This window comes from Vombatus ursinus, unplaced genomic scaffold, assembly GCF_900497805.2.
Source record: "Vombatus ursinus unplaced genomic scaffold, bare-nosed wombat genome assembly UNPS02001419.1, whole genome shotgun sequence".
In the NCBI taxonomy this organism is placed as follows: Eukaryota; Metazoa; Chordata; class Mammalia; order Diprotodontia; family Vombatidae; genus Vombatus; species Vombatus ursinus.
Genome location: NW_020941197.1, coordinates 5697333 through 5725148, shown reverse-complemented (window position 1 = coordinate 5725148; position 27816 = coordinate 5697333). Strand labels below are relative to the sequence as shown.

General features: G+C 40.5%; 1 long non-coding RNA gene across 2 annotated transcripts; it reads left to right on the top strand.

Annotated features, from left to right (window-relative positions):
* Positions 1–52: 52 nt before the first annotated feature.
* LOC114045800 lies at positions 53–12674 on the top strand. 2 transcript variants are annotated; one of them, XR_003569426.1, is made up of 4 exons: positions 53–323; positions 3629–3771; positions 11659–11708; positions 12267–12674. It is a non-coding gene; the product is annotated as an uncharacterized LOC114045800 (long non-coding RNA). The 2 variants fall into 2 exon arrangements; XR_003569427.1 differs by lacking the exon at positions 53–323 and adding an exon at positions 438–525.
* Positions 12675–27816: the final 15142 nt, after the last annotated feature.

The window sequence follows — 27816 nt, the reverse complement described above, 5'->3', positions numbered from 1 at the left end:
CTCAGGGCGATGGGCACTATTCCCTCTTGGGCCAGCCATTACAATACAATCTGTCCATCTGTCCTCCTCTGCTCCATGGCCAGTCGACTTATACAGCACACCAGTCATAGATTGGGATGAAGCATGGAAACCGCGGGAAGAGGCAGGCACTCAAATCTGCCTCCACGGATCTGGGGACTGCAGATGTTGTCCTGGGACGGGTGTCGGAGGTGAGAGATCTCCCTGAGGGCACGGCACCCGTGCAGAGGCCGACAAACTCTTCTCGCAGCTCGCCATGTCCGGTGCCAAGATCCAGTGGCTCAAGGACGCTCAGGGGTTGCCAGGTAGCAGGGGCGGGGGCAGGGGCGGCTGGTGGGGGAGGGGGGAGGACAACAACGGGACTTCACACAGACTTCGCTGCTATGTTCCCCAGAGCCCTAGAGACCCAGAATGCCTCTCTCCGCCTCAACAACTCCGTGAGTCACTTCAGACTTCTAGTGGCCAAAAAGAACTATGACCTGAGGATCCTGGAGCGGCCAGCTCCTGGTAGGCAGAGGAGGGGAAGAGGCCAGCACCACGGGTTGGGGGAGGGTGGCATGGGCAAGGGATGCAGAAAAAGCCCAGATAGAGATGCTGATTCAGACAGACATGAAACATACATGGAATTAGGGAGACGAGACATAGAAATGGAGATTGAGGCCATAGAGATAGTGAGACAGGCACACACACAGACACACTCATACACGCATGCACACATGCACACACGCTCACACTGGACTAAGTCTGGGGTTTTCTTTGTCACCTTTTCCCTCTCTTTCTCTGGTTGGCTTCTCTCCTCTCTGCCTCCCTCTCCTTCCAATCCTCTCTCTCCTTTTTTTGGATATACCTTTTCCCCCATCCTGCTCCCCAATGCATTTCTTTCGTTTTTTGGGGGGTGGTATGGAAGGGTCCTACACTCCTCCATTCCTCCCCTTCTCCTGCCACCCTATCTCCTCTTCCTGTTTTTGGTCTTTATGAATATATTTATATGGACAGAATTAAGAAGAAAAAAATAAGTTGATTTTCCCCTCCTTTCACTTTCCTGCATCTTGTCTTCCCTATCCCATGAGTTAAAACCTGTGCCTACCCCTCCTTTATCCACCCCAGCCCCTCAGAACACTTGTATATTGTTTGTTTGAGGTTCCTGTGGTAGTAACAGACACAGAATTTAATTGCACATACAGGTGTTTGCTGGGTATGTTCACTGTAAATTTTATTTAATATGGGTGTTTTTTGTTTGTTTTGGGAGGTTGTTTGGGGGGTATTTTACTTTATTTTTGTTTTGTTTTTAAATATAAAAAAAATCATCTGTCAAAAAAAAAAGCTGATACATTGAACCTATGGGAAATAGGGGTTTAGGTTCTCATGACCACCAAAAGCTAATCTTTTGCTAAAGGGTACTGAAAATACACTTTTCTGTATAAAATTCTTTATAACAACACAGTAATCTTGAAATAATTACAAAAAGCAGTACACAAAATAAAACTGATAACATGCAAGACATTTTTTCTCACTATTTCCCTAGAATTCTGTGACATTTTATGCTAACATCTCAATAAAAACAAAACATTGACTTCAGACAATATTCACTTTTCACAACACATGAAACCTACAGTACCATAAATACTGTACAGTAAATAAAATTCTTAAAATTAAATATTTTTAAACTTGAATCTTCATTTCCATTTTGTCAGATGGTGGTGTAAGGGCATTGTACTATATACTATACTGCTATAAACCTCTCTACATATTTACAATGGTAGGGTGAACACAACTAGTTAAATGTCTAGCAGGATACCAGCCACTCCACAAATTTGCCTGCTTGCCTTTTTTTCTTATCTGCATATAGCCATGAATGTGCATGGTTGCCAACATGGAAAGTGAAAATGAGGTTACCAATAAATTTGTGTGAATGTGTGAAATCGCAAAAGTTAAATGCCAGAATATTGAGGATTGTCTGTACTTATGCTCAAGGGGGATCAGTGACTTTGATTTTCATTGTTTTGGGAGGCATCCTGTCATTCTTTCTGCATCCTGTCAGCAATACTAGGTATATATATATTATGGGGTCATACCAGACAATAGGTATTGTTATAGGCAAATTGTTACCAAGGTTCCTATCACACTACACTTTTAAGTTAAAGGTAGTTTTAGGAATGCCTCAAGATTGCATGCCTAAGAAAATGGTTGCAAGAGGGTTTCTGGGCACCTGAACCTTTCATTGCCAATGGTGATAATCTGAGCATCATGGGGCTCATAACTCTTTTCCAGAGATCTAGATAATAGCAGTGGCCATCTCCTGCTTGAAACTCAGGGCAGCATAACACAGCTTCTTCTTGATGTCACATAAAATGTTCCTCCCAGCTGTAGCTGTAAAACTGTAGCCTGTCTCATTTAGGATCTTCATGAGGTAACCTATCAGATAACAGCCAGCCAGATTCAAACAGAGGATAGCATAGGTAAGGGCAGGACCTTCAAAGATGGACACATTATAAGTCTCACCATCACACAATTATAATGATGCTGTTGCTGCTGCTGCTGATTTTGATGTTGATGACAGTAGATTTGTATAATGCTTTAAGGTTTGCAAATGTTATCTCATTCGATTCCCATAGCAACCTTGAGAGATGTTGTTACTATCCTTGTTTTACAGATAGGGAAACTGAGACAAAAACTTACACTGCATGCTCAGAGTCACACAGCTTTTAAGTGTCTGAGACAGGATTTGTACTTAGGTCTTTCTGACTTTAGGTTTAGTACTCTAGTCACTATACTATCTAGCTGCCTTTGGCAAAACCAAAGGTATATAGAGATAATCCAACCTGGGTGGCAACATACAGGCCAAAGTGGTGAAGGTCTTGAAGATGATATTTCATATTTTTTATCTTAACATTTGAGGAGATTTAGAGGAGCTGCTTGGAGCAGCACAGGACACTGCCGGGACTACATGGAGCTCATTGTAGAAAGTATGGTTCATGCTCTGTCCCAGAGAGTGGTTAATAATAACCATGTTTATTGGTGTATGTCAATCAAAATACCTTTCTTGCTTTGGTCCTCATCTCTTATATAGCTGCTTTTCTGGGGGCAGACCAGTGATGGCAAAGAAGACTTCCTAAGTTGAATTGTCTTGTATGTGGGACCCTCAGAACAGCTACCTTAGCCTTGATGTACTTTGTGTGAGTCCACATCCATGGCTGACCCACTGATGTGTATTTTTTTTCTCTAGTCATCCCAGAGATACAATTAGCTCATAACAAAGGTATTTAATGGAAATAAAATAGAAAGCAGAGCAATAGGACATTCAGGGTCTCACAAATGTATACACTTATCCCTATCTATGTCTCTTTCTCTGTCTCCATCTATATTAATCTGTATAGATAGATATTTAAATATATAGACATATACTATATATATGTGTGTGTGTATGTGTCTATGTGTGTGAATATATGCATATACATATACACACACATACAAACAGTCCTGGTACAGTGCCTGAGGATGCATAGCTAGCTGGCTTTGCCTTCATCTTCTGGACAGAACCCTTTTAGGAAAGAGTGACTTTCTGAATAATTTTTTCTTACTAGCATTATCCCTGCTGTTTACTCAATAGGACTTGACCTGCTTTTCAAAGAAGATGTGTTGTTCCTGACTTTGGAAATCTTTGAAATAGACTGTTTTCTTGTTATTTCCAAAGCTCTGACTGGTGAGATGCTCTTTGAAACCTGGGGAAAAGAAGGAAAAAAGGGGATCAGGGTAAGTAGATTTCCTCTGGGACAAATGTGCTAGGCTTTCTTTTGGGTCTGAGCATGAGAGAAAAAAAAAAGAGAGAGAGAGAGAGAGCCAAGTACCAGAATTGAAGGAAGAGACAGATTAAGTTATCCATTTTAGCGGCCACACTTAGTAGCTCCCTTGAAAAGCTAGACCAGACCTAAATTGAGCTCTTAAGAATGGAAAATTTGTGGGACTTTGGCTAAGAGAGTCTACTATGAGTTAAACCAATAATTAATTTCTAGAGATAATTTTTTGATAATACAAAGTGTTATTGTCACATAGCAGATTCAGAGATAAATTCAAGTCTGGCCTCTGACACACATTGGCTGTGTGACCCTAGATAAGTCACTTTTACTCCCTGTGTCCTAGCTGACTCTGGAATCTATAAATTGCAGGACTTTTGTCTATATGCACTGGAGTTTCCTCACTGGTGAATTCCCTAGACCAATGAAATCATAGATCTAGACCCCTCCAAAATGACTCCTTGTAATCTTTTATTAAAAGAAGCAAGGACTGTGCTAAGGAATAGGGATACAAATACAAAAGAGACAGTTTGAAAGGGAGGAGCAGCACAGAGGCACTGGTGGAAGTCACGGAGATGGAGAGTGGGTCAGTAGGGGCACTGACAAGCCCTTTTCAGGAGGCAATGGGATTGCTGGTTTGATCACAGTTCTCAGAGCAGAAAAGTGGGGATGGGAAGAAGTGTGGGGGTGGGGAGTGGAATGGCTGGGGTGAAGATGAGGATATGTGGTCCTAGGCAATGAAGTGCGTTTGCCTCATCTCTAGAAGTCATCCCAACTCTAAAGTCTCTTGGAGGTAGTTGTTAGCCTAAGTGTGAGAGCCTTTGATTCAAAAAAGAACCTGGTAGAGTGGAAGAGAGTTGTATTAGGAGTCAGAAGAACTGGGTTTCAATTCTGGCTCTGCCACTGACTATGTACATGCATAACCCTGAACAAAAATAACATTAGCCTGCATTTATAGAGCACTTAAAGATTACTTATGTTATTTCATCCAATCCTTACAATTCTTTTAGAGATGAGGAAATTGAGGCTGAAAGAAGTTAAATAACCACTTCAATGTTATGCAGCCAGGAAGTATCTGGACAGGATGTCAACTCATGTCTTCCTGACTCTGAGTTCACTGCTCTTATCAGTCAAGCAGGTCACTTGACTTCCTTGTATCTCAGTTTCCTTATATTTAAAATGAGGACATAGGTCCTTCCCACTTCTAAATCAATGATACCCATAGAATTTAAAATAAAGCAATTTTATTTTGAGCAGGGCATTTAGGAGGTGAGGGGTTGTGCTTGAGGTAGAGTAAATACTGTACTAAACTGAAGCAAACAATATTAGGTAATTCAAACTAAAAAATATAGGGAGTAATTGTGCCAATTTCTTCAGAATCATAAATGTAGGAAATTTCTTCCCATAATGATGATGATAGCTAGAATTTGTGTAGTGCCTATTATGTGCCAGGCACTGTGCTAAGAGCTTATAAATACTACTTCATTTGATCCTCACAAGAAACCTGAGAAATAGGTACTGTTTTTTATCCCCATTTTGTAGATGAGGAAACTGGGGCAGACATGTTAAGTGACTTGTGCAAGGGCACACAGCTAGCAACCATAATCAGCAAGCATTGACTGGGAGCAGACAAAACAGTTTTCTTTGAAGGCCCTTCCCTACCTACTTCTGTAATCTGGTGACTGCTAGACCTCCCAGAAGGTAATTTCTTTTTTCTCCTAAAGCCCCTGAGAAATATAAGGCAGGTGTTTGTTTTAATGCTTCATTGTTTGGCTAGGTTTTCTCACTACGATGGATTTCTCAGGATGGGGAACTCAACATTAGAAGTTTGTAAGCTGCAGATGGTTGATAGAATAACACAGTGTCAACTCTAGCTTTCTTGATTATGTTTCTTGGTTCCAGAAGGCTCATAAATTGGAATGGATATAATATGGCCTACCAACAAGGTGTTTGTTGCCTTCCTCTGACATTAGTGTAGAATGGATTTTAGACATGGATAAAAATGGGTTTTATTTAGTCTTCTGTCTGTGTCAGAAAGGGGTAGCTAGGTGGCACAGTGGATAGAGTACTGGGCCCAGAGTCAGGAAGATTTATTTTCCCCAATTTAGATCTGGCCTCAAACACTTACTACCTGTGTGACCCCAGGCAAGTCACTTAACCCTGTTAGCCTCAGTTTCCTCATCTGTAAAATGAGCTGGAGAAGGAAATGGTAAACCATTTCGGTATCCTTCCCAAGAAAACCTCAAATGGAGTTGTGAAGAGTTGGACACGAATGAAACAACAACTGTGTCAGAAAGAGATGAGACAGAGTGGATTGGGCTATTGGGTGGTTGGGGGAATGCAATGCCCAAATCCATATGGCCATGCAGATCTGTTTATAACAGAAAGAGAAATCTGACCATTCATTCATTTCTGTATGTAAAATGTAGTATTTTGTTACTGGCTCAGTCAAAACATTATGTTCTCCTGTTGTGTAGAGAAGTCTCAAGATGAAATTCCTATCTTAACAGAGGTTAATGACTAATATAAACTCTTCAAAAGAAAAAGGAAGTAGGAAGGAGAAGCAGCTAGGTGTTGCAGTGGAAAGAGTGTTACATTTGGGGGACGAGAATATATGAGTTCAAATCCTACAACAGACACTATCTCTGTGATCCTGGGCAAATCATTATCCTGTCTAGACTCAGTTGCCTCATCTGTAAGTTGAAAATAATAATTGCACTTATCTAATTTGACAACGTATGCAAAGCACTCTGTAAACCTTAAAGTGCTATCTAAATTCTAGCTATAATTATAGTGAGGATATACTAAAGTTTCTTTTGATATTGAATTTGAACCTTCCCCAACACCAGTCACCAGGATCTGCTCCAGCTTACCTCAAGTCAGGACCCTGAGACATAGCACCTCCTTCTTCCTGGCTGGGCTTAAGGATGCCCAGGGACACAACACCCCTTCAACACATAAAGATGGGCTTCAGGAAGCTTCTCAGGACACAAAAATACTACCTGTCACATGTCCAGGTAGTTGAGGGCTGTTCTGAGACCCTTCCAAGGACCTGGTCTCTGAAGAGACCTTGAATCACCTGATTTAATCAGCAGAGCTATTCCCATCCACAGATACTCTGCTTGGATGCATTTCCCAGTGATTAGTATATTCCCACCTTCTTACTGTCTCCATCTCTGTGCTACAGAGCTCTGCTACCAAAGAGCAAATTCCCTGCCCCAACTCCAGGTATGCTCCCTCATTCCCATCCATTTCAACCATATGCTGCTTCTGTCCCACTTTAGGTCTACCTGTCCCTTCCATTGTGCCTTCTGGAACTCACACTCCAAAATTAACATACTTTTCATTTTAGAGCTTTCTTTGTTAATCCTTTCATCTTCTGGCACTTACTGAGATCTCATTCCCTCAAGATGACATTACCTCAGCCATCCTTTCTAGTACTGATTGTACCTTCTCTCATACTCCATGGAATATTTCTGGCTCCCCATTGGTATTTTAAGATTCTCCTTATCCCACTATTCACTCAGCAACCTTTTCTCCCTTGAGGTTTGCACTATTCAAATTTGTCACCCCAATCTAGGTCCTGGTGGCTGTTATCTGTCATCCTTCAGAGATACTGTTTTTCTTTTCTTAATGAATTGTGATTGACTCAGAGGCTCCCTCTCCACACTAACTCTTGTTCTTATTCTCTAGAGTTCTTCAACAAACATGCTTGATATTCCTTCAAATATTCTTAATTTTTCAGTTTTTCAATCTACCCATCTCACATGATTTACCCCTCTACTACACCTCAGGTACACACAAAAAAGATTATACTTTTAGTTTCTAGCTCATTCCTTTTAGCTCATCATAATCTTTTTATATCTTATGCGATCTTTTGTAACCACTGTGACTTCCAATCCCTATATCCTTCAGAATTTTCCCAGACCCTCTGCTGTGGCTACACTCTTTTCTCTTTACAATCTCAGCCACTTGGTGAACCAGTTCAACATTTCTCTAATCTATATTCCTCTCAAACTTCCGCCCCCCGACTTGTTCTCTTGTCTTGTTGTCACTCTTGACCTGCCAAACCACAAACCCATCATCCATCTCCTTAGTCTTCCTCACAGATCTGGAGGAAATCACAAAATGGTGTTGACTGGGAACACTACAGATTTAAGTCATCTAATCTCAACTAAATCTTAACAAGACAATCCTTCCATTTCTTTCTAATTGATTCTCTATTCCACTCACCACAGCAACTGTTCTAAAACTGTGCTTTTCAAGCCTACTACAGTACCCTTACCCTCTTGGTCATCTTCAAACTTCCCTGAAAAGAATTGAGGCCATTCACTGAGAACTTCCTTCTCTGCCCTTCCACATACTCCAGTGACAGTATCCCTCACTAGGTCCACTTCACTGGTTTCTGATGAAGAGACAGCCCTTCTCCTGGACAAAGCTAAGCATTCTACGTGTGCCCTTCATCATCCCATTCCCTTCCATCTTCCTCAACATATTGACCACCCCAACCCCCATCATCTCCTATCTCTCCTTCTCTAGTGGTTTCTTTCCTGCCTTTAAACATGGCCTGAATCTCCCCCATACTTTCAAAGAACCCTTTCTAGAGCTGTCCAGTAGTTATAGGAAACTGGCACAGTCTATGGTCCTACGTCTCTCCTCCCCTTCTCAGATAAACTCTTTTAAAAAATCATCTACCTTCTGTGCATCTATCTCTCTCCTCTTATTCTCTTTTAAGTCCTCCTTAATCCTGACCTCATCATTCATACTTTCTCCAAAATTGCCATTGATCTATTAATCCCTAAATCTAATGACCTTTTCTCCATCCTCATTTGTTGTCAACCCTTTGTGAAATCTGACCTGTTACTCACTTTCTCTCCCTGGATACTTTCTCTGGGTTTTCCTGTTCTTTCCTCTTCTTCCTTGGTTGACTACTCATCGCATTTTTTTTCTGGATCTTCCTCCATGTGACTCCTCATAACTGTTTATGTCCCCCAAGGCTCTGTCCTGGGACCTCTTCTCTTTTCTCTCTTTACTATTTCATTTGATGACCTCATCAGTTTCCTTGGGTTCACCTCTATGCAGACTCTTTCCAGATCTATGTCTCCTTCCTAAGTGAATGTCCTGTAAGTGTCTAAAATTCAGCATGTCCAAAAGGCAACTCATCATCTTTCCCCACCAATCCCAGCCCTCTTTCAAACTCTTTCCTGTCACTTTCTAGGGCACCCAAAGCTCCTAGTCACCCAAATTCACAGCCTCGGTGTCACCCTCCACCCTTCACTTTCACTCACCCCTCATATCCAGTCTGCCCTCCAATGCTGTTTTTTTTACCTTCACAACACCTCTCAGATACATCCCCTCATTTGCACTCACATAGCCACAACCCTGTTCCAGGCCTAAGCCACCTCTGGCCCGGAGCTCTCCCCACTCCAATCCATCCTTCACTCAGCTGCCAAACCTATCATCTTATTAGCAAAGTTCTGATCGTGTAATTGCTCTACTTGCTAAACTCCAGTGGCTCCCTGGTTGATAATTAAAGCTCTTCATAGCCTGGCCCCTTCCTGTCTTTCCATTCTCCTTACATATTTACTCCCCTCCGAGCCCTCCATGATCTAGCCCTGTTGGCCTATTTGTTGTTCCTCACACTGCTCCATTTCCTGTCGGTGCCTCTATGGCTCCCCTACACCTGGAATGCTCTCCCTCCTCACCTCTGCCTTCTAGAATTTCTGCCTTCCTTCAAGACTGTCTGAGCACTCCCTTCTGCAAGGGACCTTTCCCAGCCCTCTTAGCTGCTAGTATCTTCCCTTTTAATTTTACCTTATATGTACTGGGTATACATCTTGTACATACCTACTTATGTCCATGTTGTTTCCCCCATTGGAATGTGAGCTGCTGGAGAGTAAGCATCACTACCCGACACATAGTAAGTGCTTAATAAACACTTGTTGATTGATTAATTTGCCAACAGATTCTGAAGTACCCTGAAACGTCATAAAGACTAGACAGTTGGTGAAGGAATACTATATTTTATGTAGTTACAAGTCAAGGCTTTTTGTGGGCCTGCTAATCTCCTAAAGCCATTTCCCTTATACTAACTAACCACAGAGATGACTGAGACCAGGACTGCCTGACTCATGGGATAATAGAGTCTGAGCTGTAAGGGAAGTTTGAGATCATACAGTTAAATCTCTGGGGATTTACAGATAAGAAACTGAGATCAGGAGATGGAGAGTAACTTGTCCAAATAATTCGCAGTGGAAGTAATATATAGAGCTGAGCCTCAAGCCTAGGTTCTTTGCAAATCTAGTGCCCTTAGTACCATAGTGTTGCCTTTCTGGGATGTCTGCAATATAAGGATAAATTCATGTCTTCTATGTGGAACAAAATACTGCTGAACTCAAGCCTTGTTCCTTGAGAAGCGCATAGAGTGTTCTGTGATGACAGTCCTTTCTCAGGAGGAAAAATTTCTATTTCTCTAAACAGGCCACTTATTTATTCAATGGCTCCATTTTTGCTGGAGACTTGCCTCTCATACTTAGTTTGCCTTCACTAGGGAAGCTTACAGATACCACTTAGAAGCAGATTAGCCAGGGTTCCTGTCCTTGAGCCCTTTTTGATGAAAGGACTTTGGGATTATTAGCCAGAGAAGAGAGAGGTGAGGGCCAGTGATTGGGATAAGATGGCCTGTTTCCAGAATGATTTCTCAAGAGCATGTACTCAGGGGAGAAGCTGGATTTTGAAGAGGTCTAGACTCATACTTCCCAGGCTTGGTTTTATGATCACCCAGTTATTTTCCAGTTGTCCACTGTATATCATAAAATTCTCCACATATCATCTCAAAAATTAATTTCATTGTACTTAAACTAAGAATACAAAGGCTTCATTGGGGACTTGAATGATTCTGTGTTGGGATGATTTTGCAAAATCAAATGAAGTAAGAGGCAGCTAGGTGGCACAGTGGATAGAGCACCAGGCCTGAAGTTAGGGGGACTTGAGCTCAAATCTGACCTCAGACCAGATGCTTACTAGCTGTGTGACCCTAGGCAAGTGTGGTACCCTGGGGTACTTAACCCCAAATGCCTCACCAAAAAGAAAAAAATCAAATGAAGTAGAATTAATCTTAGGAAATTTATGATGGGGGACTAAGAATATACACTCTTGGAAAGGGAAAAAAAATATTTAACACCTCCTATGTGCCAGGTGCTGTGATAAGCACCTTTCAAATATTCTTCCATTTGATACAACAACCCTGCAAAGTAGGTTGCACTTATTATCCCCATTTTACAGTAGAGGAAACTGAGGCAAATAGAGATTAAATGAGTTGCCCAGCATCACACAGCTAGTAAGTGTTTGAGGCTGGATTTGAACTCAGTACTTCATGACTTCCAGGCAATGCTCTGTCCACTGCATTGACATGACTGTCTTGAGACTGAGAATGTACCATCTGAAATCACAGCCTGATATTTTAAATTCCTCCTGTAGAGCTTCATTCTTCTATCTTAAGTTTTCATTTCCTCCTAAAATGCTGCAGTTAGGGTACCACTATTCCTTTCTCAGTCATACATTCCTCCACGTAAAGATTTTGTCATTCTTATTGAGTACACTGTAATAAAAGTGAAACTCAGGACAGGAGCAACAGTAGCCCCTGATTTTCCCAATTGTGAGAAAGTGTGTCTGAACTGCAGGAGTATCACAGAATATATTGAGATTCACATTGATTTTGTGAAGTAAATTTAAAAGAAAATAGGACAAACTGGGGATAACTATGGCATAGACACATATGGTTATTTAACTAGTACTCATGGTACAATTTTATCTACGAAGTTTGTTAACATGTTATTTTCTCAAGGAACACCCTTCAGGAGGTGAATGAGGAGAAAAAGTGGCCTTTTCCAAAAGGTGAGAACTCTAGTTTTCAAATGGGGGCCCGTTACCTCTTTCCTTACTCTTTCCACTACTCTCCTTATGGATGCATGGCCCAGTTTACTCTTTATATGATGCTCATCCATCTGATTCTATATTCTATAATAGTCTTTAAAATCAGCATGGTCTGGTAGAGTGATCACTGCTCTAGAAATCAGAAGATATGGATTCTAATCCTGGTTGTGCACCAGGCCTTTGACAGGTTGAGCCCTGTAAATATTAGTTTCCTTAATTCCACATCTTACCTCCACAATTATTTATGACCCAAGTTGTTTTAACTTTCCTTTGTCTATTTCTTCACTTGTCACACAGGCACAATAATATCTGCCATGACTACCTCATGAACTTGTTAATTGTATCACATGAGGTAATGTGTGTGAAAGTGCTTTGGCAGCTGTAAAGTACTGCACAAATTTAAGATGTATTTATCAAATTTCATTTTCTTTTACATATTCTACAATCTCCTTTTCCATATATGCTATATGTGTAATACAGTTCTTTACCCTCACTTACATTGTCTTTTCATACCAACAGTTGTGATCCAATACCCTTCAATAGACTGTCATCCCAAGGTCCCATCAAGATTACCATTTTCTCATCATCAGATTTCATCATTATTGAAAGAAGATCACTGGTCCAGAGTTAAGCAGATACCCCACTTTAATCAAGCTAGAACCAAGTTATTACAACTTCCGAATAGAAAGTTCATTCCTGTACAACCCCAGAAAGACCAGAGAAAAACTCAACAGCTGTCTGCATCTGGCATTCAGAAAATGTCTGACCTGTTACTGATTCTTGACAATTGGAAGATGGCTAAATCAACCATACTCCAGAATCGCCATTATATGGCCACAGTTTTGCCTTCAATATACCATGAGTACAATGTTAAGGGAATTTCATTATCTTTGCCATCCCTAGAATAAAATGAGACACTTCTACTCAGACCTGACTCCAAGATTCTGTCTCTTGTTCACCCTGAATCCTGGCCAGAAAATCCTTTGGACTCTGACCAGATTCCCAAGGTTCCATAGTACCTGTCATACTTCAACCAGCAGCCTACATCCACACCAATCAACATTGGTTTGAGGTCCCACTTAGTCCCTACTTCCAGGATAGAGCCCTAGTTGCACCATTTACATGCCCTAGTCTCTCAGGCTGAGGCTTTGCCGAGTCATAAGCCCTGGGTCAGGACCACAACTTAATTGAACTACTGGCATGGAGTTACAGTAACATCATTGCTATTTGGTCTACCTCTGTGACAACTTCAGACCTGAACCCCTGGATCAAGGCTTCAGGTTTGAATTCATCATATTCTTACCTTTACCCCAGAGCCATGGCTGAACTCAATCTCTATGTGAAGACCACAACTGCGTGTTCACTGTGCCTCTGCCAATGGGTTACAATCATATCTACACTATTCTCTTAAAGAATAGTCATTGTTATTCCATCATCTGGTCCCCAACTCCTGGCCAAGACAAAAGCTATATCACCTCTAGGCCTTGAACTCTGGGCCAAAGCCACAGATCATTCAGTTTGCCCAGCCATTGTGGTAAGGCTCCTCTATGTCTTGATCACATGACTTACATTCCATTGGGACCTACTAATAAGTCTAAGGACATAGTTGGATCATTACCTGCATGGTATAACTCCACCACCCACTGGAATGAGACTGAGGTTTCACCAGGCCTCAATGCTCAGATTATGTCATCAGCCACTGCTACCTACTCAGTGCTTTCACGAAGCTCAAGCCACCAAGATGAGGCTGCCCAAGTCCTTAACTACCAGGCTTCTAGGCATGAATCACTCATTCACAATTCCACTAGACTTGGACTACCAGCCAAAGTCTCCACAGGTCTGGGATAAATCACCACTATCTCTTGCCTATCAGAAAGCTACCCTGAAAACTAACTCAATAGCAACATTTCCAAAGGTCCTGTATCCCTTCATTGTATTTTCAGTAGGCCTGTACCCTAGAACCAGACCATGAACCCCAGGTCAATGTACTATACCTTCACTTAATCAGAAGGTCGCATCTCTATCTTGTCCTAACCACCAGGCTGAGCATGCACCAGGTCTAATGTCCACATCTCCAAAATACCAGGGCCTCTGGAAAATACCTCTATTGAGGAATGGAAGACCAGAGACCAATATGCTATCATTGCCTCTGTGCCTGACTGCAAGAACTGAGGCTGCAGAGCATTTCAGCACCACCTATCGCAGCCCTAGAACACTGCATATCAACTATATAGGGCCTTGACTATTGAAACTCAACTGTCACCAGGTCCTAGCCATAAGACCAAAGTTGTAATAGGCTGTGACTCTTTGGCTAAGTTTGGATTGAACTCAGACCTCCTAGATAAATAAGGTGGCTTCTGAATGTCAACACCAGACTCAATCTTACCAAGAAAAGAAGCTTTGTGGTATTTTAACTTTGATCAGACTATATGCTACTGGTCAGGAAGCTGTGCCTGCTACAACTGTCAATATCAATATTAGTTCCATTGCCCTGGAGAAAATGTTTAAAATGATATCTACAAGGAGATTCTCCTGAATTGGATGAAGGAATGTCCTTCTCATTGACCTAGACCTTGAGTGCCATGTAGCTGTTTGATCTGTTTGATTTGTACCATGTAGTTGAACAGCCTGTTTAGTCTGTGTGTTTGAGCTCCCAAATGCCTGTCCCCATGCTCAGGGAATAATGGCTTTGTTGAGTTCAATTACTGACACCTCTATCCAGTTCTGAGGAGGAGATAGGTATGGAAAAGCTGCAGGTGAAGATATATTTCATTTTTAGCTTCCAGCAATTACATTCCAATATATGAATCCTCTCACATCATCTGCCACCCTTACATCATCATCCCAGTTGGGAACCAGGTTGGTCCTTGAATCTCCCCTTTACCACCAGCTGCATGCAGTTGTCACCAGCATTGACTTTATACTTGGCAATGATAACCAGCCATAAGGGAGGAAAACGCAACAGTCAACAGATATTCACAAGAAAAATACATACTGTAACTACACCAGTGAAGAAGGTAAAGGAGACCTGAAGCATTTCTCTAAATTCTGCTAGAAAAGTTGCAAGAATAAGTACACTGACGCTGACACCCGTGTTATCCTAGATATTTGTACTTGGTTTTCATGTCTCTGTGTTATTCCTTGTAGTCAGGGAAATGTTAAGTCCATTTTTTTGGGAGGTCATGAGGAGTTAGTCATGGACCCTGCTAGGCATGCGGTGAAGAGTCTCCATGTTCACCTCTCTCCAGTTTTACTCTCTGACTCTTCTGTGGCCCAGTTTTCAGCGAATCAGTGAATCTGACCCCTGCCCAAATGTCTTATCATTCAAGCATCTCCTAAATACATGGGCCCATTTCTCTCCATTCACAAAAATGATTCGCGTGCTTCCATACTTTAGATCAGAGCTTGTCAGCCTTCAGACTCAGAACATTTCAGTGACTTCCAGAAGAAAGTATAAAATCCCATGGCTTCCACAAATTTTCCCCTCCTTACAGTTTACTCTGCTGCTGGTAGCTATAGTCTTGGTGTACTGGTGTCCTTGCTATTCCTCAAACATGACTCCATGCCTGGAATGCATCACCTCTACCTCCTAGTTTTCCTTCTTCAAAACTCAGATCAAAGTCCACATGCTGAAGTGCCACCTTCAGGCCAGGGTCTTCTTCTTGAAAGATTACCTTCTATTTACACTGTACATATCCTGTATTACATAGTTACCTGCATGTTTTCTGTTGCATTATAATGTGAGCTTCTTGAGAACAAGAACCCTGTTTTTGCTTTTCTTTGTAAGCCCAGCACTTCTGAGAGTGCCTGGCACACAATAAGGGCTTAACATATGTTTCTTGACTGCCTTAAAGGATATAATCTCAGAGATTCAAAGGAGACCCTGGATCATTTGGTCCAATCCATAGGCTTTTCTATTCTACTATAAATATTTCAAAACATTTTCCTGGGGGCAGCTAGGTGGTGCAGTGGATAGAGATCCAGCCTTGGAGTCAGGAGGACCTGAGTTCAAATCCAGCCTCAGACAGTTGCCACTTACTAGCTGTGTGACCCCGGGCAAGTCACTTAACCCCCAATTGCCTCACCAAAAAAAAAAATTTCTGCTCCCTACTCCCCAACTATTGAAAAGCATTTGATTCAATATAACAAAACCTACTTGAAAATTTCTTTTCCAACCAAGTGTTTTCCATGCATATATCAAAATCATATAACATATCTTGGAAGATGACTTAGTTCTGAATAATAACATCCTGTTTTGAGTACATCAGGATATGCACATTTAGATTTCTCTGTATCCTAGAACAAAGACCTTTCAGTAATAGATATTTTTCTGAAAAGATGGAATTTCATTTTCTCCTTTGCTTTGTTTTTACCTTGGAACATCTTTTATTCTCTACTATTGAAGTAAACTGCTAGTCTCCAAGGCCACTTGGAATTGTACCTCTCTGGTGCCCTGTTCTTTGAATATTTTTAAATAAGAGGATTCCTGCTTTACTTCTATGTTTTACTAGTGAGAGACATTCTGGGATAGAGTGAAATAAGAAGGTGGAGAATAAAGAGGGTGGATCAGGATAAATTTCTGGGTGACAAAAACAGAAAACATGGATATTTGAAGGAAGGGTCTAATAAATTTATACTAGCATTTACTGCTTTATTATATATATCTAATGTAGTTATATATGCATGTAGATGTTTATATACCCATACACATTTATGTGTATGTTTGTGTTTATATATGCATATCTTACACTAAAAGGATGAAAATCTATGTTTAGCATTTAAAATATTAGATTCACTGATCCTGAACAGTACTTTCTCGAACCGGAACGTCTCTTCATAGTTGCCTAAATTCACAAGTAGTCTGAAACTAGCTTTAATATTGATTTTTGATTCCACAGAAAGATAGTGGAGTAAAGGCAGGGACTCACCCAAGGTCTCTTCCAAACCCCTCCAAATACCTTTAAAAATGACTCTAAACAAATTCTAGAGCAGCAGAGCCCTCAAAAATTTCCAACTCAAGACAACCTGGAAGGCTGACAGGAAAGGTCTGTTGCATCGACCTGAGAGAGGAGCTCAGTCCAGCACAGGCTGCACCAGCACAGACCAGGCTCTAGCACAACCGTAGCAGGCTTCTGGACTGAATCACTGGCAGCAGTGGTGGTTTCCAGATTTATCACCCCACAAACACCAAAGACAACTTAGAAGGTCAGTAGGAAAGGTCTGTCAGACCTGGGTGAGAGAGGAGCGTGGTCTGGCCCCAGCCCTAGCACAGCCCCGGCCCCAGCAAATCACGAGCAGGCCTTTGGGAGTGACTGAATTAGCAGTGGCAACAGCAGCAGCTGCTTCTGGAGCTTTCAGTCCAGAGACGGTAAGAGGATCAAACAACTGGTCAGGAGATTACAGGGGTCTCTTTGCTAGCACTGAGGTAGGACTCTGTTGCCTTACCCATGCTTGGATCAGGGTCACAGTCCTGGGTGGCAGTCCTGGGGTGAAGAGGAGCACTAGCATAGCAGAGCTTGTGACAACAGTGGAGAAGGGACCCTTTTCATAGTTCCAGGGCAGAAAAGAGAGCCTGTGGTCACTCAAAGACCAGAGCACAGTCCAGGAAAGTAGTAAACAGCTCTCCTTAGATCATACCACCTTGAAAGAACTGAAAACTTACAGGTTCCTCGAAGTATCTTCTAAAACAGCTGCATAAAACCCCTAAAGTTTGGGACAATTCACTTTCCACAGTGGAAGAAGAACCCTAGATTAACAAGGAGTTAAAAGGTCAAGTAATAAGCTGGGAAAATGAGCAAGCAATGGGGGAAAAACCTCTGGCTATAGAAACTTACTTTGGTGGCAAGGTAGATGAAAACATACACTCAGAAGAAGACAACAAAGTCAAAGCTCCTACATTCAAAGCCTCCAAGAAAAATATGAATTGTTTTCAGGCCATGTAAGAGTGCAAAAAAGAATTTTGAAAATCAAGTAAGAGAAGTAGAGCAAAATTGGGAAGAGAAACGAGAGTGATGCAAGAAAATAATGAAAAATGAATCAATGGCTTGGTAAAAGAGAGTCAAAAAATACTGAAGAAAATAGTAGGAATCTTCTTATTTTAAAATATTCAAAGATCAAGGCACCAGAGAAGTATGATTCCAAGTGGCCTTGGAGACTAGCAGCTTACTTTAATGGTAGAAAATAAAAGATGTTCCAAGGTAAAAACGAAGCAAAGGAGAAAATTATACTTCCATATTTTCAGAAAAAAATATCTATTACTGAAAGGTGTCCTAGGATACAGAGAAATCTAGATGTGTATGTCCTTACGTACTTAAATAAAAAATAGACTAGACCAAATGGCAGAAGAGACACAAAAATCCAATGAGGAGAAGAATGCCTTAAAAAGCAGAATTGGCCAAATGGAAAAGGAAGTCCAAAAGCTCACTGAAGAAAATAATTGCTTAAAAAATAGAACAGAGCAAATGGAAGCTAATGACGCTGTGAGAAATCAAGAAATTAAAAAACAAAACCAAAAGAATGAAACCATAGAAGACAATGTGAAATATCTCATTGGAAAAACAACTGATCTGGAAAATAGATCCAGGAGAGATAATTTAAAAACTATTGAGCTACCTGAAAGCCATGACTAAAAAAAGAGCCTAAACATTATCTTTCAAGACATTATCAAGGAAAACTGTCCTGATATTCTAGAACCAGAGGGTAAACTAGAAATTGAAAGAATCCACCAATCACCTCCTGAAAGAGATCCCAAAATGAAAACTCCCAGGAATATTATAGCCAAATTCCAGAGTTCCCAGGTCAAGGAGAAAATATTGCAAGCAGCTGGAAAGAAACAATTCAAGTATTGTGGAACCACAATCAGGATAACACAAGATTTAGCAGCTTCTACATTAAAGGATCAGAGGGTATGGAATATTATATTCTGGAGGTCAAAGGAGCTAGGATTAAAACCAAGAATCACCTATCCAGCAAAACTGAGTGTAATCCATGAGGGGGAAAAATTGACATTCAGTGAATTTCATGCATTCCTGGGAAAAGATCAGAGTTAAGTAGAAAATTTGAATTTCAGATACAAGACTCTATAAAGAAATACGAAAAGGTAAACAGGAAAGAGAAATCATAAGGGACTTATTAAAGTTAAACTGTTTACATTCCTACATGGAAAGATGATATTTGTAACTTATAAGACCTTTCTCATTATTAGGGTAGTTAGAAGGAGTATAAACAGAGGGTACAGGTGTGAGTTGAATATGAAGGGATATATAAAAAATAGAATTAATGTGTGAGAGAGGAAGGTATTGGGAGAAAAGAAAGGGAGAGGCAGAATGGGGTAAATTACCTCACATAAAAGAGGCAAGAAAAAGCTTTTACAATGGAGGGGAAGAGGGAACCTTACTCTCATCAGAACTGGCTTAAAGAGGGAATAACATACACACTCAAATGGGTATAGAAATCTATTTTACTCTACAGGAAAGTAGGGGGGAAGGGGAAAAGAGATAAGGGGGATGATAGAAGAGAGGGCAGATTAGGGGAAGGGTTAATCAGAAGCAAACACTTTTGAGGAGGGACAAGGTGAAAGGAGAGAATAGAATAAATGGGGGATGGGATAGGATGGAGGGAAATATGGTCAGTTTTTCACAATATTACTGTTATGGAAGTGTTTTGCCTGACTACACATGTATAACCTATATCAAATTGTTTGCCTTCTCAGTTGGAGGGGCTGAGAAGTGAGAAAGGTAGAGAATTTGGAACTCAAAATTTTAAAACAAATGTTAAAAATTGTTTTTATGCGTAATTGGGGAAAAAACAAAGTACCAAACAAAAAAAAATGTTTGTTACCTTAAATGACTTGGATTCACTGTGTTTGGGCAATGTACAAGGAGTCTTTGCTGGTGGTTCTCAGTGATATAAGGTTTGACTTCAGGTAGATGTAATGGGATGGGAAAATGCATGGAAAATGCAAAAACAATATAAAGAAAAAATAAAGAGGATGATAAACCCAAAAACAAAACAAAAAAAAATGATCCTACAGATTTAGACTCTAATATTAACACTGGAGTTTTAAGGGCCAGAACTGTTGTGATTTAAGCTCAAACTTTTGGAATCGGTTTGGAACATCAGCATTAGAACTGGCTTTCCATGATTTGTGATCCCAGGAGGCAGGAAAGACTATTTTTAAAAATTACTGTTCAAAAACAGTGGGTATGATTTATAATTCTCTACTGAAATATTCTTTGCTTTAGCTTAAGCCTTTCAGTTCTTGCCAAAATGTCCCCAGGAAGTAATTACATTATTTTCTCAATAGTTTATATTGTCATGTAATTAAATGGGTCTGTTACATTGTTTAGGTTTTAATAAAGGTTGAGGAGGGGGAATGGAAAGGACAAAACGGGGAGGAAATAGAGAATGAGAAGGCGTTAGCAACTGAGATACTAACTCTTCCTATTGATCTACTTGTATTGAAATTGCCCTAAACTGGCCATATATGTATGTGTATCAATATATATATACATATATATATATACTTATATATGAATAGGCCTACATATTTATAATAGTTACATATTATGTACATTCTACATATTAATGGACTATAAAGGAGGCAAACTTAAATGAGTTTAAAACTAAGTAGCCCCTAGTAAGCTGAGGTAGGACAAGCAGTAAGAGCAAACTATCCCTCCTTACAACAATATATTTTTAATTTAAATTTTATTTCAACTAACAAATATTATTTTCTTTCCTTCTCCTACTATTCTCCCACTCTGGGGGGAAAAAAAAGGAAACTTGTATCCATAAAACTTTTTCTCTCCAGGAAGTGCCTTCAGAAATCACATAAGAAGACACAGGAAATTGTCTGAAGGTGAAGACTTTGGTTTTAGGTTGTTTTCAAGGGGAGGTCCCACTATGTGTGTATGTCCTTGCGAACCATTTTTGATGCTTTTCATCCATCTGATCCTGACCCTGAAATCCCCAGGATCAAGATAGAAGCTCCTTGAGAGTTATGGATTCCTTCATTCCTGCTGTGTGTCTCCCCAGGGCCTTGCACTGAATTAATGTTTGCTGAATGAATGATTGACAGGCAGCAGTAGTTAGAAATCAGAAGACCTGGGTTCTGGTCCTGCCCCTGCTGCTTACTAGCAGTGTAGCTTCAGGGAAGGGTGAGATAAGCTGGTTGTTCTCTATGCCAAAAGATACATTAGTAAGTCCACATTCTGTCTCACTGTTCTCTCCAGGTAGGTTCCTATTTCGATTGTTGCTCACTTGCAAGTGATTGAGACCTCCAACATGTTGTTCTGGGGCTTAGCAATTCTTTTGCTAGCTCATATGCAATATGTCTTTGGCACTAGATGGAAGAAACCAATGCAGAGGATTTATGCATCCTCAGATTTTAGAACCTGTGATGAGGGAGGAGAGAACTGGTCAACAGTATTGTTTCAACATTTATCCAAATGTTACTCCCTTGTCTTGTGGATAGAATGCCAATTGTGTCAGATGTGATTTTTAATTTTTTTTCATTCATTCATTCATTCGTTCATTCATTCATTCATTCATTCTTCATTCATTCATTTATTAAGTGAAGGAAAGCATACTTTATTGGTTTTGTCAACTTATTTCTGTATACAGACTTTTAACATAGGCATACCAGAGTACACTTGTGCAAGGACATAACCACAAACAATATCTTGGATTCCACCACTAATGTTTTTTTTTCTCATTTGAAAAATTAAATTGAGCAGAGGGGAAAACCACCAAATAATTGTTCTGCTCAATACACAAGGGGGTAGAGAGAGAAAATGTGTATTCCTGAGGCAGTTATAGAGAAAGGTAGAGATAATCCAGGAGTCTAAAACATTCAGAAAACCCTCAAGTGCTAAGGCACTTTTGTTACGAGCTATAGTGTAAAAATGGATGTTAGCACATAATTAAGTATTAGGGGAAGTCTAGTCCATCTAGTCCTTATATCTGAGGCTCCATCCTGGGAGAATGGAAATAAGTGGTGCCTGATAAACCTAAGAAACAATTTCTGTTATTTGAAATGAGCCTTACCATTTGCCATTGGCTCAGCCTGGCCTGAGGAAGATACTCTGTTCCTTACTCAGCTTTGTCTCTTGCAATTAAAACTGAACTCTGAGTCTCCTTACATTGCATTTTATACCAAGCTAAATTAAATAATTCTTTTACTACTGGCTTCACTAAGAAGCCAGAGCTTTCCATAACCTTTTCCAATCAATTCTTTAACCCCATGATCCTCAGAAAGGTAAGTTTCACCATACCCTAAGTCAGTGACTCTGAATGGCCTAAAAGAGGACAACATTAGAATTTTAACCTTGTTTAGTACCCAAGACTTTGTTCTTTGTTTACCTCTTCAATTTATTCTGGTCATAGACCATGTGACCAACTTGAGGAATCAGGACCCAAGATATATGTGGACCTTGTATCTTTGTTTTGCTGAAGGGAGAGTTCTCTTTTCCACTCTCTCATTTGTACTTTCTTCTCTAGAGATGGCTATCTGATTTAAGCCCGAAGGTGACAGCAGGGGTTCCATTGTGGAACTGTATTAGGCAACCTGGTTGCTTGGTCATTTTATGGTCCAAGTGGATCTCTCCTTTTCCCAACCAAATCAATTCTTCTCAGTTTCTTAACTAGCAAGTCTATGATGACAATAAGCCTAGTGTGTCTCTTGGAAAACAAAAAGCCTTGCAAATCATGCAAGGAACATCAGACAGGAGCATTTTGGGGGAAGATTATCTACCTTCTCTGAGTAAACTTCTTCCAGGATGTGACTGCCCAGGTGTCATTCACTTTTTATTCTTCTCTTGATTCTTGTGTTTATATGTCTGATTTTCTACTCAGCTCTGTCTTTTCATCAGAAATTCTTGGAAGTCATCTATTTAATTAAAGGTTAATTTTCCTCCTGTAGGGTTATACTCAGTTTTGCTGAGTAAGTTATTCTTGATTGTAAGCCCATATCCTTTGCCTTTTGGAATATTATATTCCAAGCCCTCTGCTCTTCTATGTGGTAGCTGCTAAATCTTGTGTGATCCTGATTGTAGCTACTGTGTTTTTGAATTCTCTCTGACTATTTACATTATTTTTTCCTTGACCTTGGAGCTCTAGATTTTGGCTTTAATATTCCTAGTTTTTTTTTTAATTTGGGGTTTCAGGCAGTGACCAGTAAATCCTCTTAATTTCTACTAGCCTAATCTAGTCAGAGATATCTGGATAGTTTCCTTTCATGATTTCTTGAAAAATGATTTCTAGACTCCCCCCCCCACCATGACTTTCAAGTAGTTAATAATTCTTAAAGTATCCCTCCTTGATCTATTTTCTAAGTCAGTTTTTCATATGGGATATTTCACACTTTCTACTTTTTCAGACTTTTGACTTTGTTTTATTTTTTTTTTTACTCTCTTATGAAGTCCTTAACTTTCATTTGCCCAATTCTAAATTTTGAAGGAAATGGCTTTTTCTGTAAGGTTTTGTAACTCTTGTTCTAATCAATTAGTTCTCTTTTCATATCTTTCTTTCCTAGTTCTTGTGATATGCCTAGAGTCAGGAAGACTCACATTTCTGAGGTCATATCAGGCCTCAGATACTTACTAGCTGGGTGATCCTGGGCAAGCCACTTAACCCTGTTTGCCTCAGTTTCTTCATCTGTAAAATGAGCTGGAGGAGGATATGGCAAACTGCTCTAGTATCTTTGACAAGAAAATCCCAACTGGAGTCACAAAGAGTTGCACATGACCGAAAATGACTAAATAAGCAACAGAGTTGCCTCTTTGCCCATCTTTCCTGTCCTTTCTACTAGAGTCCTGCTTCTAACACTGCTAGTTTAGGTTGTGTTAATTTTTATAGATGTTTAAATAGTTCAATGCATTTTTTTCTACATAGAAGGCAGGTAAGTTCACATATGCAACTTTTTTATTCTTTGCTAGACTTTACTCAAAGAGGGAAAAAAGAAGAAAAAACCCTACTTGGTATGTATCATGATTGTCTTCTGAATCACCTCCATTTTGGTCTCAGGGGGCATAGAGAAATAATAGTGACAATTTGTACTAGCTGTGGGTTTAATTGATACTTATATGTCTAGGTATTTGCTATGAAAGCAAAGACATTATGGACAACATGAATTCCCAAAATATGTTTGCTTGTGCTTTTCCAAACGGGGCTACTCTTATAGGATTTTAATACCAGGGTTCTGCCAAAATTTTGTTCAAACTGAAGGGTTCTGCCACTGTGGAAAAGTTTAAGAATCACTGAATAGTATAGTGGATCAGCTTAGAGCTGTTGAGTCCTTTTTCCCCTAATTCACTTCATAACTCCTTCACTCCTACTCCTAGGGTGAAAGAAAACATGAAACAAGTCATTAATGGTAGGTATGTTTAGGCATTTTGTAAAATGAGTATTCTACTCTTCTATAGATGACTTTGAATAACAACCACTACCAATGGAATGTTTGGAATGTTAGGTATTACTCTGGCTAGATCTCTGTCATGCCCCTTCCTCTTGTTGCCTGTTGTACAGCCGTCCTTCCTGTCAGTGCTTTGGGTGCAGTATTTCCTTACCCACACTCACATGATCTTCACCTGCAGCTTTGGTCCAGGTGGCTCCAAAAGGCCTTTGTCACCAGTTCAAGTTGGTGTTAATATATTGTTGAATGAATCATTGTGAGGACAAGAACACTGATCCAGGATTGAGCTGATACCTTCCTCAACTGCTAGCCTCTCCAAATCATTCATTCCTTACTGCAGACCTGCATCTCCACCTGCACCCTCACCATAGCTGTCATCAACTGCGCAAGAATCAAATCACTGCTCTATGGCTGTGGTTTATTTGAATAACAAAAGTATAGCTAAAACGTTTCTGTGCTTCAGACACTGAAAGGAGAGTCAATTTTATGATTACCTTCTCTTCACTTCATGGCCAAGGGTCCTCTCTGGATGGACTGTAGGACCACAAGAGTAATACCTTTGACATGACCTATGAGACCAGGATCACAGCTGGGCCAATAATCCCCAGTCACCAGACCAAACCTTTGCTCAGACTTAGTCACTGATCCAGGACTGAGTAGCTGGGTTAGGATGCATCAAATTCAGAAACAGGGCCACCATTTTACCATCCTGTTGTCCTTACCTGTGTTCTAGAACCTTAGCTTAGAAAACCTCTGGTCCATGGACAAAGCTTAGAAGGGATTACACCCTGAATTTTTCCCTAGAACAGAAATTTCATAGTTATGATGCCCTGACCACCATCCCAGAACTCATTTTTTTATGTCTTAAACTTAATACCAGAACCAAAACCATATGGCTACCATGCCCCAAACTTGATTTTCTGCATGCATGGGATTACTGAGTCAAGGAAATCTTTGACTTTAATATATAAGGATCATAAGACAAATGTTTCACCAATCTCTTAGTAAGGCCAAGAATGACCAGAGACACCACCACACCCTAACTACCATTTCATATCCACACCAAGCACCAATCATAGAGCTAAAGTTATACCAGACCTAAATCATCAGGGTATATACCTTCTGGTCTTATTTCAATAGGCTTTCATCACTAGGCCCCAACACTAGAACAAAGACCTCAACCATAAGGTCAAACTAAAACTGGGGTCCCAGTACCAGCCTGAGCTTGTATTCAGCCCTGACCACCAGTCCTCACCTCTACTTGGAAATATATCCCAAGATTGTGATTTCTTTGTGCCTTGCAACTAAGGCCATAGAAATGAGATCTGAGCAATAGGGCAAAAGCTTCCCTTAACTATAAACATTTCAGAGCTCTACTGAGTTCTTGCTATCAGACAACGGCTGCTCAAGACCATGAAACTGGCTTCTAGACTTTATCTTCACTAGGTCACAAACATTAGGCTAAACCCTTTACCAGGAGAAAAGCTACGTAGATCTGTGGGATTCAAACTGCACCTCTTCCATTCCTTTACCATAAGGTTTTAACAGATTTTCACCCCTGAACCATAACACTACAGGCCATAACTCTTATCTGATTCTGCTTATGAGACTATATGTAGTGCTGGTTTTGCATACTGCATAGAAGTGTTGCCAAATTCTAATGCTTCCATACCTCCACTGAACCCAGATTACTGAATAGAAATCTCAAGGAACAAGGAATACTAGGGCTCACCTCTGACAGGTGATCATGACTGGTGAGAGTTCCACTGAACCAGCTTCACGTAACCATAACTTCTCGTAGATCCTCAGTCTAGTGACTGATGGGTACCATCAGGCTGTGACTCCCTAGCTGAGGCTACACTGGGTCCAGCCCACCGAGATGAGGCTCAATCTAGGCTCCAACATCAGACCCAGACTGAGCCCAGTCGAAAAGCTCCATGGTGTTTAAATGATATCAAACCATACACTGCTAAGGGGCAAATTCTCACTATTCAAACTGTTAACATCATCATCATCGGTTCCATCCCCCAGAAGAAAATAAAAAAAATCCACAAACATTCTATTATGACAGATACAGTGGTGTCCCCTTCGTCAATCTGGTTCAGTTAATGTCAGCTAGCTAAATTGTTTGTTTAGTGTGTGCCTCTTGGATCTCAAATGGTTGACCTTATGTTCATATAATGAAGCATCCTTCTTGAATTCAGTTACATGCCTCATAAATATCTCTGGCAGATCCTGAGAAGATAGAGACAAAAATTTTCCTTCAAGTCACAAAATCACGGAATTTTAGATTTGAGGTTTCAGGAATCATGTCAACCTATTCCTGAAAAATAATCCCTACAACAACATGCCTGAGAAGTGGCCATCTGGCCTTTGTGCGAAGATTCCTATCTAGAGGGACTCCTGCTGCCTTTCAAGGAGCCCATTCCATTTTGGGATAGTTCTATTTGTTAGAAAGTGTTTCCCAACATTAGGCTTACATTTGTTCCCTTGCAATTTTCATCCTTTTTATCTGTTCTCTGAGGCCAAGTAGCACAAGTAGACTTCAGATACTTAAAGATGCCAATTATACTCAATCTTCTGCACTGTAGACTGTTGGTTCAATTTAGTCTCATGAGAGAATTTTCTTCTTTTGGGGTTTATTGTGTAGCTGGGGCTGGGGGTACGGGTGGGGAGATCAGCATGTAACCTGTGCATGGAATCTCTAGGACTGGTCTGAAAGACAAAAGACAGTTGCCAGGCCTATCTTGGCATATACTATTTTTTTAAGCTGGCGTGGACAAAGCACTTGCTATTTCTTTACTTTCTTTACATCCTTTACATTTTTTTGTGGGCTGCCTGAAATCCTTTTGCACCTATGTTGTGCAGGCTTGACTTAAAGTTACCTTGCTTGAAGGCCTGGGCTCAGGCAAGCAAGAAGTAGAGATTAGCAAAAGAGTGAAGATAATGCCAAAGCCTCCGTTGTTGCCCTCTGCAGTTCAAGGAGTGACCTTGTCACAGTCCTTTCTGTACCGTCTAGCAGGGCTGTATTTCATGGAGATACTTCTTGGGGTCATAGACCATAGGAATTTTAAACCATAAACACCTTGACCGCCCCTATCAGGGCCTGCCATTGGGAAACCTTCCCCCATCTTCTGGCAGGTGTATTTCTTTGTTGGCTTCAGAAGTGATGCCAATCCAATCCTTGATCCTCCTGGCCTCAGATGTCCAATTTTCTGGTCTGTGACCAATGGCACTCTTTCAGTTCAGTAACTTCATTTTTTTTTTAACCTATTCAGGTTTATACTCAGTTTTGCTGGGCAAAGCCCTACTGTTTTTAATGTAGGTAAAACCTGCTAGGTGTTGGCGTTATCCTTATTAAATACCGTAGAACTATAATTTTTTGTGTTGCGTATTGTATTTTCTCCTTTCAAAGATGTTTGAAACTTGGCTAAGAGTTTTCATCCTGGGATCTCTTCTTGGGTTTCTTCTGACTCTTACATTTCAAAGTCAAATTTTCTGTTCATGTCTAGGTCTTTTCCTCAAGAAAGTCTAAAAATTCTCTAATTCATTAAAGGACATTCATGCACTTTTGCCGCGTCAGGTGGGGCCTGGGAGGGAGCTATCCCTTCCTGATGTAGGATTCTGTTTGCATCCTCCACGTTTTTAGGGACACAT